Source organism: Euprymna scolopes, chromosome 4 (genome assembly GCF_053919585.1).
Source record: "Euprymna scolopes isolate OS-2025 chromosome 4, ASM5391958v1, whole genome shotgun sequence".
NCBI classification, from domain to species: Eukaryota; Metazoa; Mollusca; class Cephalopoda; order Sepiida; family Sepiolidae; genus Euprymna; species Euprymna scolopes.
In genome coordinates this window covers 180,558,722-180,572,071 of record NC_136485.1, presented here as the reverse complement: position 1 = coordinate 180,572,071, position 13,350 = coordinate 180,558,722, and the positions used below count along the sequence as shown (strand labels likewise).

General features: G+C 35.3%; 1 long non-coding RNA gene across 1 annotated transcript in view; it reads left to right on the top strand.

Moving 5' to 3' along the window:
• Positions 1-881: 881 nt before the first annotated feature.
• The window catches only part of LOC145270499 (uncharacterized), a 45,857-nt gene continuing 33,388 nt past the window's right edge, over positions 882-13,350 (top strand). The window contains exons 1-2 of the long non-coding RNA XR_013865403.1: positions 882-1,874; positions 6,200-6,233. This is a non-coding gene — a long non-coding RNA (uncharacterized LOC145270499). The remainder of the gene's footprint in view (positions 1,875-6,199; positions 6,234-13,350) is intronic.

Sequence of the window (13,350 nt, the reverse complement as noted above, 5' to 3'; positions counted from 1 at the left end):
CGGTGTTAAAGAGGGTGTGAGACGCCATCTTGAATTTTCAAATACATCGGTAAACACTGTATGTTTTTCGAGCTGAATAAACATGTTACATTGAATAAAAACACAAAAAATATATCCAGTTTGGTAGAAAAGTAACTTACCTTGCCTTTGATAACATTTATTTGTTATATATTTGTTTTTTGACAACTTTTTCGAATCTATGTGTACAGTAATACAAACCCCCATTTTTCTTCTTTTTTTAAATTAATATTGAATAAGTTCAGTTTCAGTATAAATGTGTTTCTTATTTTTCTCCTTTTCAATGTAAGTTTTTTTAAGTGGTATTTTTTAGATTAGGTCCACCAACCTCCACAATTTTCTTTTAAATGACGACTTTTAAAGGTTTCTGATTATGCTGAATACGGAAATCACATTGAAATTTTACAGAAGTAAGTAGTTATTGAGATATACAGGGTGTCCGTAAAGTTACTATACAGTCTTATTGTTTTATTGTATTATATTTGTATTACTAGTTAATATTTATTTATTTACAGGTTTATTTAATCAAGCATGCCACGCAAGCTAACTTTGGAAGAGCGCAAATTTATTTTGAAGCGATATTGGAAAACAGAAAACGCACAGGAATATTTGTCATATAAATTGTTTGCCTTGATTGTTACAGTGTTTTCGGATGTAACACGTGTATTTTCTGAGATTTTTATAAACATAAAGGTGTTATTTGTTTTTATTTCTTTTGTTACAAATAAATATTTTAATACAATATCTTACTGTACTGTTAATATATTACCGGGTGTCTGTGACTTGTAAGACTGTATAGTAACTTTACGGACACCCTGTAAATAGTTGTTTTATGCATTATATTTTTGGCGGCCATCTTTGTTACGCGCCTAAATTTGTTTATGACGCGCGTGCAGGCGCGTAAAAAAGATGACCGCCAGAGAATACAACGCACTATACAACTTTTATATCTCGATAACTACTTATTTCTGCAAAATTTCAATGCGATTTCCGTATTCGGCATAGTCGAAAACCTTAAAAAGTCGTCATTTAAAAGAAAATTGTGGAGGTGGAGTGTGGACCTAATCTAAAAATTTACCTTTTAAGTTTTTTAATGTTTTCATAAAAAGCTCGCATTCATTAAAGAATGTTCGACAGAACTTGCTTGCTTGGACCTCAGGCGGCGTTACGTTATTTTCAGTGAGAAGGCCTTTTAATAAAAGGCCCTTTTATGTGTGAAGGTAAGGACAAGGTCACACACAACTAGGTTGTGAATCATTGCCGGTTGTGATCGCAAAATTGTTTAAATTATGTTATTTTTATTTATTGATTTATTATTATATTATTTTTTCATTTTTTTTTGCCCTCAATGTTTTTTTTTTTTATTTAACTTAGAATTCCGAGAATTGAATTTGTCCTCGAGATTTTCGTATTTTTGTTAACGAAAAAAAAAAAGCCGGAAGCGGAAGTTTTAGTTTTCCTTTCGTAAACTTCAATCTTCACTCATGTCTGCTTGAAAATCTTCTTCACATGGAATCATGGAAGACATTCATGAGGAGCCGATTCTTCCGTTTCGGTGTCCCCTTTTTGACTATAGTCGTCGGAGGTTCTTTCTTATTAAAACAGTTTGCTAGTGTGAGGTACACGACTCGTAAATCGTTGATGTTGAGTCCCGAAGAACTGGAGAAAGAAACGGGCGTGAAGATGAAAAAGCAAAAAGTCTCCATCGAAAGTATTTATGAAGAAATGCGGAAAACCGATCTGGACACATGGGAAAATATCCGAGGGCCACGGCCCTGGGAAGATTCGAAAACCGTACAGGATGAACAGAGGAAACGAACGCAACTTACCAATTAATAAAACAAAACTAATACCGGGTACGAAGTGTTCTTTTCTTCAATTCCTATTTTGGTTGACCGTACACGACACGACTGAGGCTTGCTACCATAGCGAAATATACATAGGCTCCGGCGATATTGTACGCAGCGCGTTCTAGGGAGCTTTCATTAATCTAAAAAGGAAGGAAAGAATTTTGCCGTGTGTGGCCTTGTTGTTTTTTTTTTGTTTTTTTTTTTACGTTGAACTTTGCGCTTTTCAGGTTATTTTATTGGGGGGGGGGAGATTATAGGTAATTATTAACAGGAAAATTGGTCCAGATTAACACATTGGCGATAAACAGAAACCTTTATCCTGTACCTACCTGGCAAACCGAGTTTTCATGTCAATTTCATTTTATTTGGTGCTAGTGAGTGCACTTTAACGTACGGGCAAAAATAGGGGGACCTAGTTTTGAAAGCCGATTTATCACAATTTTTTTGTAGGTTTCTGACTACTTTTTGATTTTATTTGAAAGATTAGAGACTAAAGTTAATGTCCTAAAGGAAAAAAATATTTGTACACGTGAAAAAAGGGGGTACTTGTACAGTTTAGTCAAGACATTAAAAAATGAAAATATCGAAAAAAGTTTAAATTGTATGTATCCGTTATGGAACGAAGTTCTCTGAAAAAACATTTCACTTAATTTCATGAAGTAGTTTGTTTTTTCGCTGTAAAAAAAAAAAAAAAAAAAAAATTGTTATGATACCGAGCAAAATGTTCGATTTACCTAATATTATAGATGGGAAGAAGGGGTGTCAACGCTTTAACTGGAGTTATCTCCCTTTATTTCTAAAATTCAAACGAAATTTTTTTATAAATCCAAAATGACCGTCTTCAACGCGCTCTCATAAAAACATGTTTTTCCGCTATAAAAAAAAAAAAAAAAAAAAAAACTACTTGATGAAATTAAGTGAAATTTTTTTCCGGAGAACTTCGTTCTATAACGGATACATACAATTTAAACTTTTTTCGATATTTTCATTTTTTAAGGTCTTGACTAAACTGTACAAGTACCAAAAAAAGTTATGAAAAATGTTTTCATGGCGAGCTTTTTTGATGTTTTGATTTAATAAAAAATATCGTTAATAGTAGCGTCCTAAATTATGAGATGAAAAAAAATGAACGATTATCTCTTAGTAAAATGGAGTTGTCTCCCTCTGCACAATGACCTTGTATAAAAAAAAAAAAAAAAAAAAAAAAGCGCCTCTAACCAATTCAGCTAAATTTTGAAGTTAAATAACTTCATTGGGTGCAAGTCTATAAATGGTCCATAAGTAATCTTTTTTACTATAAAAATCTGAAAAAATCTTTATAATGTATGTACTTGTCACTGCATGAAAATGTCATATTCCAAAAATCACGTAAATCGATCCAGTAAGTTTTTTTTATTTAAAAAAATCAAATATTGGGAGACATTTTATCGAAGAAAAACTGGTTTCAGCTAGCCGGATGTAATGATAGGAGCTTGGTCTTAGATGCATTAAAGGTAACCAGCCACCTCTTCCCCCACTGAACCACGCGCTCAAGATCAGAGGAGAGAGAATCCGAGAACGTTGCCATTTACGGCCTTTGATGTGTTGCCATAGATAGTTGTGTCATCAGCATAGATGTCAACGAATGATTTTAGTATGTGTTTTGGGAGATTATTGATGTAGATCAAGAAGAGAGTTGGGCCTAGGATGGAGCCCTGAGGGACTCCAGCATTAATACTGTGGGCCTCTGATTTCTGCCCATCAACCACTATTATGAGCCTATCAGAGAGAAATGATTTAATGATAGAGAAAATATTTCCAGTTATACCGTAGCTGGAAATCTTGTGAAGTAAGCCTTTATGCCATACCTTATCGAAGGCCTTTGATATGTGAAGAGCAATTGCCCTAGAAAGGAAGCCTTTGTCGAGAAATTCGCTAATTCTATGTGATATAACTGTTAGCACGACAGAACGGAAGCCATATTGCGTGTCACTAAGAAGGTTATTTCTGCTGAGGTGGTTGACTACTTCTCTATTTAATATGGATTCCAGCAACTTACTCATGACACTTAAGAGACTTATTGGTCTGTATTGAGAGGGAGATGACTTATCACCTGAATTCTTAAATACAGGGCATACTGATGAGGGTTTCCAGGGTGTTGGAAAGCACTTCTCCTTAAGGCAACGCTTAAACAGTTTCGTAAGTATGGGGGCAATTTCTGGTTGGAGCTTTTTTAATACTATAATTGGAATACCGTCAGGGCCAGTTGCTTTACTGGAATCAAGGTTCAGAATCAATATTTGGAAAACTACTTGTTTTTGTCTAATTTTAATTTTTTGCCAATACTACACTTTGACAAGGCAGTTTGGTACGCGAATGCACATTTAACAGCCTTTGTTTATGCTCGCGCGTAGTGTAAACGAAGGCTAGGCTGTGAAATAAAAAATAGTCCCAGAGTTCAGGGGTTAATACCATGCAAAAGAAATCAAACAAAAAACTTTTTAGCCAATAAACGCTCAAAAAATGCCCCCTCTCTCAGGTGGCCAGAAAGTGGGTGCTCATTTTAAGTTAAATTTACATGGAAAAGTGATCACCCACTTTTCGAAAAAGTAATTTCTTCATATCCTGAAAACTATTTTTTTGCGACGGAAACGGTTTGCAGATTCGTTTTTAGCACACCGAAATCTACAAAAAAAAATATTTTGTTATATACGAACGTGAGACAGGCCTTTAAATGAAATAATAACTAACTATGATCTCCCTATTTACAATGCCTCCCCACAGGACAGAGTTAGACACCAGGGTCGTTTTTTAATGTGGAGAAAAGGGACAAAAATAAAAATTGTCTCAGTCGTGAAGGATTTCTCCTCCACTGACAGAACAAGAAATTGAAGTGCAGCATCTCAAGAACAAATACTACACTTTGATCTTGTCCCAGATTGCCTTCGGCCAAAAATATATCCAGCGAAAAAAAAAAAAACATAACAAAATAACTGAAAAGAGCAAAGTTCATGCCAAAATAATAATAAAAAAAAAAAAAAAAGCCACACACGGCAAAATTCTTTCCTTTCTTTTCAGATTAATGAAAGCTCTCTAGAATGCACTGCGTACAACATCGGAGCCAATGCGTATTTCGTTATTGGGGCCTCATTCATATATGTCCGCCCAATAATGCAATGAAAGTGTGTATACAGGTGATAAATTTTTATCTTATTATTTTTATTAAATATTTGTAAATGAGAAACAATTTCGGTAAAATTTTATTTAAGGCCCATCTCATGTTCGTATAGAAAAATATTTTTTTGTAGATTTCGGTGTGCTAAAAACGAATCTTCTAACCGTTTCTGTCGCACAGAAATAGTTTTCATGATATGAAGAAATTACTTTTTCAAAATGTGGGTGATCACTAGGCCTATGACAACAGAATATTCTTATTGTTTTGACTCTCGAGTATATATCCGATACAATTAGACATAGTTAATCAACTGAGAACCATATGCTATATAAAAGCATATAAGATATCAACAGATACACACTCTAGAGTAACAACAATGAAAAGAATATGCTGTTGTCCTAGCCCTAGTGATCACTTTTCCATGTAAATTTAACTTAAAATGAGCACCTACATTCTGGCTACTTAGGGTGCATTTTTTTGTTTGTTTATTAGTTAAAAGGGTTTTTGTTTGTTCTTTTTTTCTGCTTTCATCTTTCAATAAAGACACAAGGAAATGAAAAAAAATCTGTATACAAATGCATATAATTTATGTTATCAGTGGTGACCATTTCTGTATGCATAAACACGCATCTTTTTGCTGCAAACAAGTAATTTTCCAGATATTAAGCCATGTAATTCTATAAATCATCAGTGGTGACCACTTCTGTACATGCAAGCACGCACATCAAAAATGTGCGCGTACAGAAATGGTCACCACTGATGACATATAGAATTAGATGGCTTAATATCTGGAAAACGACTTGATTTTCATCTAATTTTAAATTTCCCCCAAAGATTATTACACTGTTAGAAAGCAGTTTGGCATACATTTAACAGCTTGCACATAGCATTAACGAAGGCTGTGAAATGGCAGAAAATAGTCCCAGGGTTCAGAGATTAATACCATGCAAACGGTAAATTTGCGGTGAAAATGGTTATCATATTCTTTTAAAGCACACTGAAATCTACAAAAAAGTATATTTCTATACGAACCTGAGACGGGCCTTAAAGTAAAATACCACAATGGTATTTGGAGGTAAAATCTATTTAATATTATACCCGTCGTTTGTTCCTCCTGTAGTAGATGTCTCCCTGGTTTCTATTTTCTGCTTTTCTTTCTTACATGGGCCAACATCAATGGACAATAGGCACGACCAAAACGAATGGAAGAAGTAAGTATTTTTTGACAGTCTCTTTAAAAATCTACCAAAAATTAAGTAATTATCCAATCAATACGAAATTTTCACCAATTATTAAGTGAAGAATGAACTTTATAACAATGTATTTTTCTTTCTTTCTTTTTTTTTTTTTTTTTTCATAACTGATATATATGGCTCATTCCATGTCAAATCGACCAATTTTTTTTTTTGGGGGGGGGGCACAAACCATGTCCGAGATGGATTTTTTCAAATTTGATACACTTATAGATCTCCATGAAAGGAATTGAATGCCACTTGTTAAGCATCTTAAGGTCAAGGGGTTCCTGAGATATGATCATGACCTTTTACAAAAATGTGAGTTTTTATGAAGAAGTGACCAACTTTAAAAGACGATATCTCTGTTGTTTATGGGCCGACAAAGTTCATTCATATATCATTTTAAAGTACTTGGATAGATCTATAATTTTATCTGGGAATATTTTTTTTTCTAGGTCAAATTAAAAAAGTTGACCTTGACCTTAACTTTTAACCTGAATTATCTCAAAAACCGTTCTTTTAATTTCTTTTAAATTTTGACAGACGATTTGTCTATCTTATGTCAGTATATATTCCAAATTTCGTGATGGGCCTTTCAGTAGAACTATCATTACAAGCGTTTTAAAGAAGTAGGCAAATTCAAAATGGCGGAACGTGGTACCTACAACTTCATATAAAACATTGATATTTCCCAATATGGTCAAGTTTGATATATTTGTAAAGCTATTTTGATGCTGATTAATATTTACATAAAGACCATTGTCAAAAAGTAAAAAAAAAAATTCTGTTGTACTTGCAATAACCCTTATCCCTGAGTGGCTTCCGGGCCTTGATAAGTGGTGATCACTGTAAAAAAAAAAAGCACTGGATTTTCTTCATTTGTTTTTTGGTACTTGTGCACTTTTTGTACCATGCTGAAATAATGTTATTTCGGAAGCCATTCTTAACATGTGGAGAGGAGGCTGTTTTTTTAACTAATGTGTACTTTCACCTAACAATTTAATAATAAAAAAGAACATATCGTAAAACTTTAAATTAAGCTGAAAATACAATTTGAAAAATAGTGTGGTTCAAAAAGTGCATAAGCACCATTTTTTTTTTTTTAATGCGCCATGGATTTTGTTATGGAAAAAGTGATATATAATTAAAAAATTTTGAAAGGTGTCAAGGGTTTATTAAATTATACAATAAAACATCTGTGATCTCAATGGTGAACAAATCTTTCTCAATGATTAATATTCTAAATCTACTAAAAGACAATTTTTGTTGTTCATTGGTAATTCTTTTCAATGAAAAATTTTTAAAATGTATGTTCTTAAAAATTCTTCACATGTTGAATTTTATGCAAATTCTGGGGTTTTTTTTTTTACATAGGCATCACCACTTATCAAAGCCAAGAGGCCACTCAAGGATAAGTGTTAAAGAGTGTACAGTAGACATTGGACAATATAGTAATCATTAGTAATGAAAATTTGGTAAATTTGATAACTTATATAGAATGGCTCATCAAGAACTTATTTACATTAGACTTGAACACAACCATATTGTAGTCAGCCGGAAAGCAGGAAAACGGAAGACAATTCCACAGGCGTGCAGTTCTAAGAAAGAAGCTTTGTTCATAGAATCTACGTTTAGGTTTAGGCACAGATAAAGAGTGGGGGAAATTATTGATAGTGTTTACAGCTAGACGAGTGTTTCTTGTGAAAGTTTGGCGTAAAGTCAAACTGTTTTATGACTTTCATACTTTTCTTATACAACACAGATTTTGATACAGAAAGTGATGTAATAAAAATTTCTAAAAAGTGCATTGAGATTTAATTAGGTTATAGTATCAAAAGAATAAACAACATTTGGTGGCGATGGTAAACAGTTTCTTTGACATTTTAAGAAGTCTTATATACACAAGAAATCAACATGTGTTCATTAGGATACATTTCAAAGTTAAAAATCTGTTTTACTGCAACATTTTTATTATAATGAACATTAAAGTATTTATTTAGATTTTTCTTTCATAATCTTTCTAAAATATATGACGCATTTTTCATCTCATTTTTTTGAAAGTTTATAAGATATTCCTGTTTCAGTTATTGGATCAACTGAGCTAAGAATATCAGAATATTTCAAAATTGATATATTTGGATGTGATGGATAATAGAAAGATGGAGAGGGTTCATTTGGTTGTAAAAATGTCACTTTCACCTCACCATTATCTGGATTTTTGTCAAGTACACATCCTAACCACCAATTCCTCTCATAAAGTGCTGTCACAAATCCGTTAATGTCTTCGAACTCCATATTTTTCCGTTTTGTGATTCAAACTACTCTTCCTTTCTTTTGTGTTGACACTTTTTATTTCCACTTCTGTTCCACTAGCCCCCCTCTTTTCCCCAAAATATTTGAGTCTATAATCAACCAAGCTCTAGTCCACCACCTCACAGATACTAAACTTCTGACCAACCAACAATATGGATTTAGACAAGCCTGGTTTGCAGCTGATATCCTAACTGTAATCTCTGAGCCATACACTGGATAAAGCAGGGTAGGGTAGGGCGTTAGCCCTTGATATATCTAAGGATTTTGATAGTGTATGGCATGATGGTCTTAGGAAAATCAGGTCACTGGATGACTACTTAAAATATTCAAATCCTTCTTAAATAAGAGAGGAACCCAGATTGTCGTTGACGGTTGTATATCTAAACCATATGATATAAATGCAGGTGTACATCAGGGGTTGATCCTCGGACCTTTATTATTCCTAATTTGAAAATATTTTTGCCGGCAAAAATGTGTGTGCTTGCACATACAACAATGACCATCACTTATAACAAAGACTTACATATCATGTCAGTGGAAGTCTGCCATCGTAACTCCTATTTTTAAGAAAGGCAACAAGTGCAAGCCGGACAATTACAGACCAGTCTCCCTCACATCAGTTGTTTGCAAGATTTTGGAATGGCCAATATTCGAGGACATTACTGACCACCTCAAGAAAAACAACTTACTTTGTGAACAACAACATGGATTTACTTCTAGCAAGTCAACCGTCACTAACCTTATTGAAGCTCTTGACATCTGGACAGAGGCACTGAGTCATAATCTGCCAGTTGATGTCATCTTTCTGGATTACGCTAAGGCCTTTTACACTCTCCCTCATAAGCAACTCCTCGCACAATTGAGTACCTTCGGAATCCAGGGTTATACACTACAGTCGCTTTGTAGTTTTCTCACACACCTGAAACAGAAACAGGGTTCTATTCTTGGCCCATTGCTCTTCATTCTCTTCGTTGCTAATATTCCAGAGATGCTGGTTTGGTCTCATGTTTGCTGATGACACCAAGATTTTTCAAGTGATTTCTGATTCGCAGGATATTCAGCACCCCAATCTGCAGAGTGATCTAAACCAACTCCAATCTTGGGTGAACATCATGTATATGCAGTTCCCATCTAGGTAATAACAATCCCAACCATTCATACACCATGATTTATAACGATGGAAGTTGCTGCACTCTAAAAGAGACCAATGAGGAGAAGGATCTTGATGTAATCATTGACCGAAGGTTGTCTTTCACTAAGCATGTTGAATTCCAGATCAACAAAGCCAACTGAATTTTCGGAGCCATCAAACACATGTTTACAACTCTGGATACAACATCTTCCTTGCTTCTTTATAAGTCCCTAATCCGCCCACACTTCGAATATGCTTCTGTGGTCTGGTGTCCAAGGTTAAATAAAGAAAAGGACACTCTGAAAAGGATCCAGCATAGAGCAATGACACTTGTATGAGGCATCTTTGATTTGCCCTATTCTGAACGCCTCACCCGTCTCAACCTTCCTACTCTAGAATTCTGCGGACAGCGTGCTGATATATTACAAGGCTACAAAATTTTATCGTTATTTTCATGGCAGATGCTCGTCTGAACTCCAATCCCTGGTCCCCCCTCGCCAAACTTTCACGAAAAACACCCGTCTAGCTGAATCCACTGTGAAAAATTTCCCCCACTCTATATCTGTGCCTAAATCAAAACGCGGATTTCATGAGCAAAGCTTCTTTCTTAGAACTGCACGCCTGTGGAACTCTGTTCCGTCTGCCTGCTTCCCTCCGGACTACAACTTGGATGTCTTCAAGTCTAATGTTAACAAATTCCTAATGAACCACCCCCCTAATTAAACACTTCATAAAATCTCCTCACTAACGTGATGTACTTGCAATAACCCTTATCCCTGAGTGGCTTCCGGGCCTTGATAAGTGGTGATCACTGTGTAAAAAAAAAATAAAAATAAAATAATAAAGAGTTTTGACATTGTCTGCTTTAACAGACCTTGCACCAACTGTGGCAACAGCTTGTTTGCTCCAGCCCTTAACCCATCCACCAGGGGGCATAATCTGAAGATGCAGATTCAGCATCATCCTGGCTCCTGTGGCCACTTCTTCTCTAGTAGAGTTGTTCCTACTTGGAACAGACTAAGTTCCCACACTATCAATGCTCCCTCAGTAAATGCTTTCAAGTCATGCCTGGCTGTAGAATGGAAACACCACAAAGACCTATACCAATACCGGTTTTCCTATTGAGCCAGTGACCCTACCCTCATATTTATCATGTGAATTACTAGTGTTACTTGAAACTCTTCGACAGAAGAGGATCAAACTTAAGCATATGGTCTTAATACCCTAGTTGGGTAACTGATGACCTTGACTTATGATATACTTAAAAGAATAGCACGGTAACAAAAATGCATGAGCACAAAAATAATTTTTATTTTTTTGAACTGTTTAATTTTTTAAAAACATCTGTTGTCTATAGTAATAAATGCTCCAAAAATTGGTTCCGTTTTAATCTTTTATTTTTAATTGAGCATGCGACCCCAAAAAGTCGAAAGTCATCGAAAGAATAATATTCAACACTTGTACTTTTTATATAAAAAAAAACGAAAGATATTTTTTTTTTTTATAAAATAAAATTTTATTAATAAAAACGAAATAATTTAATTTTTAATGAAAAAAGTCAATTTGGTATACCTTTTTGGTATTTTTTGTACATGTCCAACTCACCGTTCACCTTGGAAATGTCGACTTCTATAGGTTTTAGGATATGCTTACAACAAATAAACACTCCCAACCTCCCCATATTAAGAACGGTTTTCGGAATTTGGCACTTCGGACATATGATCGTTTTGGACAATACTCCATATTCAATGAGAAATCTCGTACTTAAATCTTCTTGTTCCCAAAATTTTACTATTGCATATAAATTCTTATATTTGAACTTGTGCACATATCGATGGTCGTGCTATCAATTTTTTTAACTTTATTTTTATTATTTTATCAATTATTTTCAATTTTTGGGGCGCATGAACAATTAAAAAAAAAAAGAATAACATATTAAAATGGGACGAAATTTAAATTTCCGTTTCATTTTTAAAACAACTGTAAAACAGCATTTTCTGCAAGTTTTACCCAAAAACGAAATAATTTAATCGTTAAATGAAAAAAGTCAATTTTGTATACCTTCTTAGTAATTTTGTTGCATAAGTCTAACTCACCGTTCACATTGGAAACATGTTTTCAGGTATGAATAATAGATACTGCCAAAAGATTGTGAAGAATTGAGCACATAATCCCGTGACGTCAGACTTGTGTTAACTGTACAAAATCGGCGGCGGCGGTCGATTTCTCGTATCCGAGAATTTCAGTTTCCTCTTCCCTCAGTGTTTGGATCACAGATGGCTTTTCAGACCAATCTGAGTGTGGAATTTGAGTGGACAAAGAAGGAAAGCAATGCTTGGCAGGGGGCGTTATTGTTCAGCACGATTTTTTCTTGCCTGCCTCTTGATCTCCACCAGTCTTCTTTCTGCCTCGTATCCTTTGGTACCATGTATGATGGATTGGTGCCACAGGCACCGATCCTGAGATGTTGTTTCCCAGATGTGAAGATTGCGTAAGCCTTTTCTAGTCTCACACAAAAACACGCATTCACATTTCAAGCTATATTACTTGTCATATACATACGTGCACACAAACATACGCACACACGTACATATATTCACGTATATACACTCACATTCACATGTATACACACATACGCTAATGGACACACATGTACTCACACACGCACACACGTACGCATGCATGGACAACGTCACTTCCCCTTTCAAAGGAAATCCACACATGCGCAAAAGACCAGCAGAAACACCTATAAAAGCAAGAGCAATAAGCAGCTTCGCCCTTTTTCAGACCAGCCTCCTAGCTGGACGGTCTAAGTACCGACAGTGTGCCTTTTCGGCATGCGCGCGCACCTCACACCACTTGCTACTATGTGGGACAAAAAGCCAACAGACAGTACATACACTTTATACGCTTTCTATCTCCATAACCTAGATTGACTTTTTCTCATTTTTCTCTCTCCATGAACTGGACTGACATTCTCACTCTATCTCCCTTTCGGCTTTGGTCCATCAAAACAGACATGTGCGCGACGCTCTACTGAGCTTAACCCTCTCTTTCTACAGGCCGGCTTGCCACTTCGCGTTTCTCTATTGCATTCCCCTTTCCTTCCGTGCGCGTAGTCGTCAACGGCCAAATGAACACGTGTACACCCAAGACCTCCCTTCTCACCAGTAAACAACGAGAGACGCACGCCAAACTAAACACGTGTTGTACCTTTTTCTTTCACTTGTTTCTTCGCGAAATAAATCCTAGTTCGTTTAATTCAATTTAACACACACTTCGTCTCTTTCTCAATTCAATTCATTAGTCCTAATTTTAACCATCACAACAAACTGGCGCCCGACTGACGCAAAACAAACAAGCATGGTGACCCTACCTTTTTTTTAAATTAATTGTTTTCAGCGAGATGCGCGTTGTATTTGATAAAGAAAAAAACAAACTTTTCAACAAAGAAAAACAAGTGAACCACTACCGACAGGAATAACTACTACAAACAACAATGACGAAACCCCTTGTCAGCCTTGGCAGAAAACAAACATGGAGCTGTCAACTTCATAGCGAATTTTTTAAAAAATTCAAGCTCGACAAACATTTTTCACGGTTTCCTGACATTACCCTGCAACAAACGCGAGGAGCAAAATCACATAG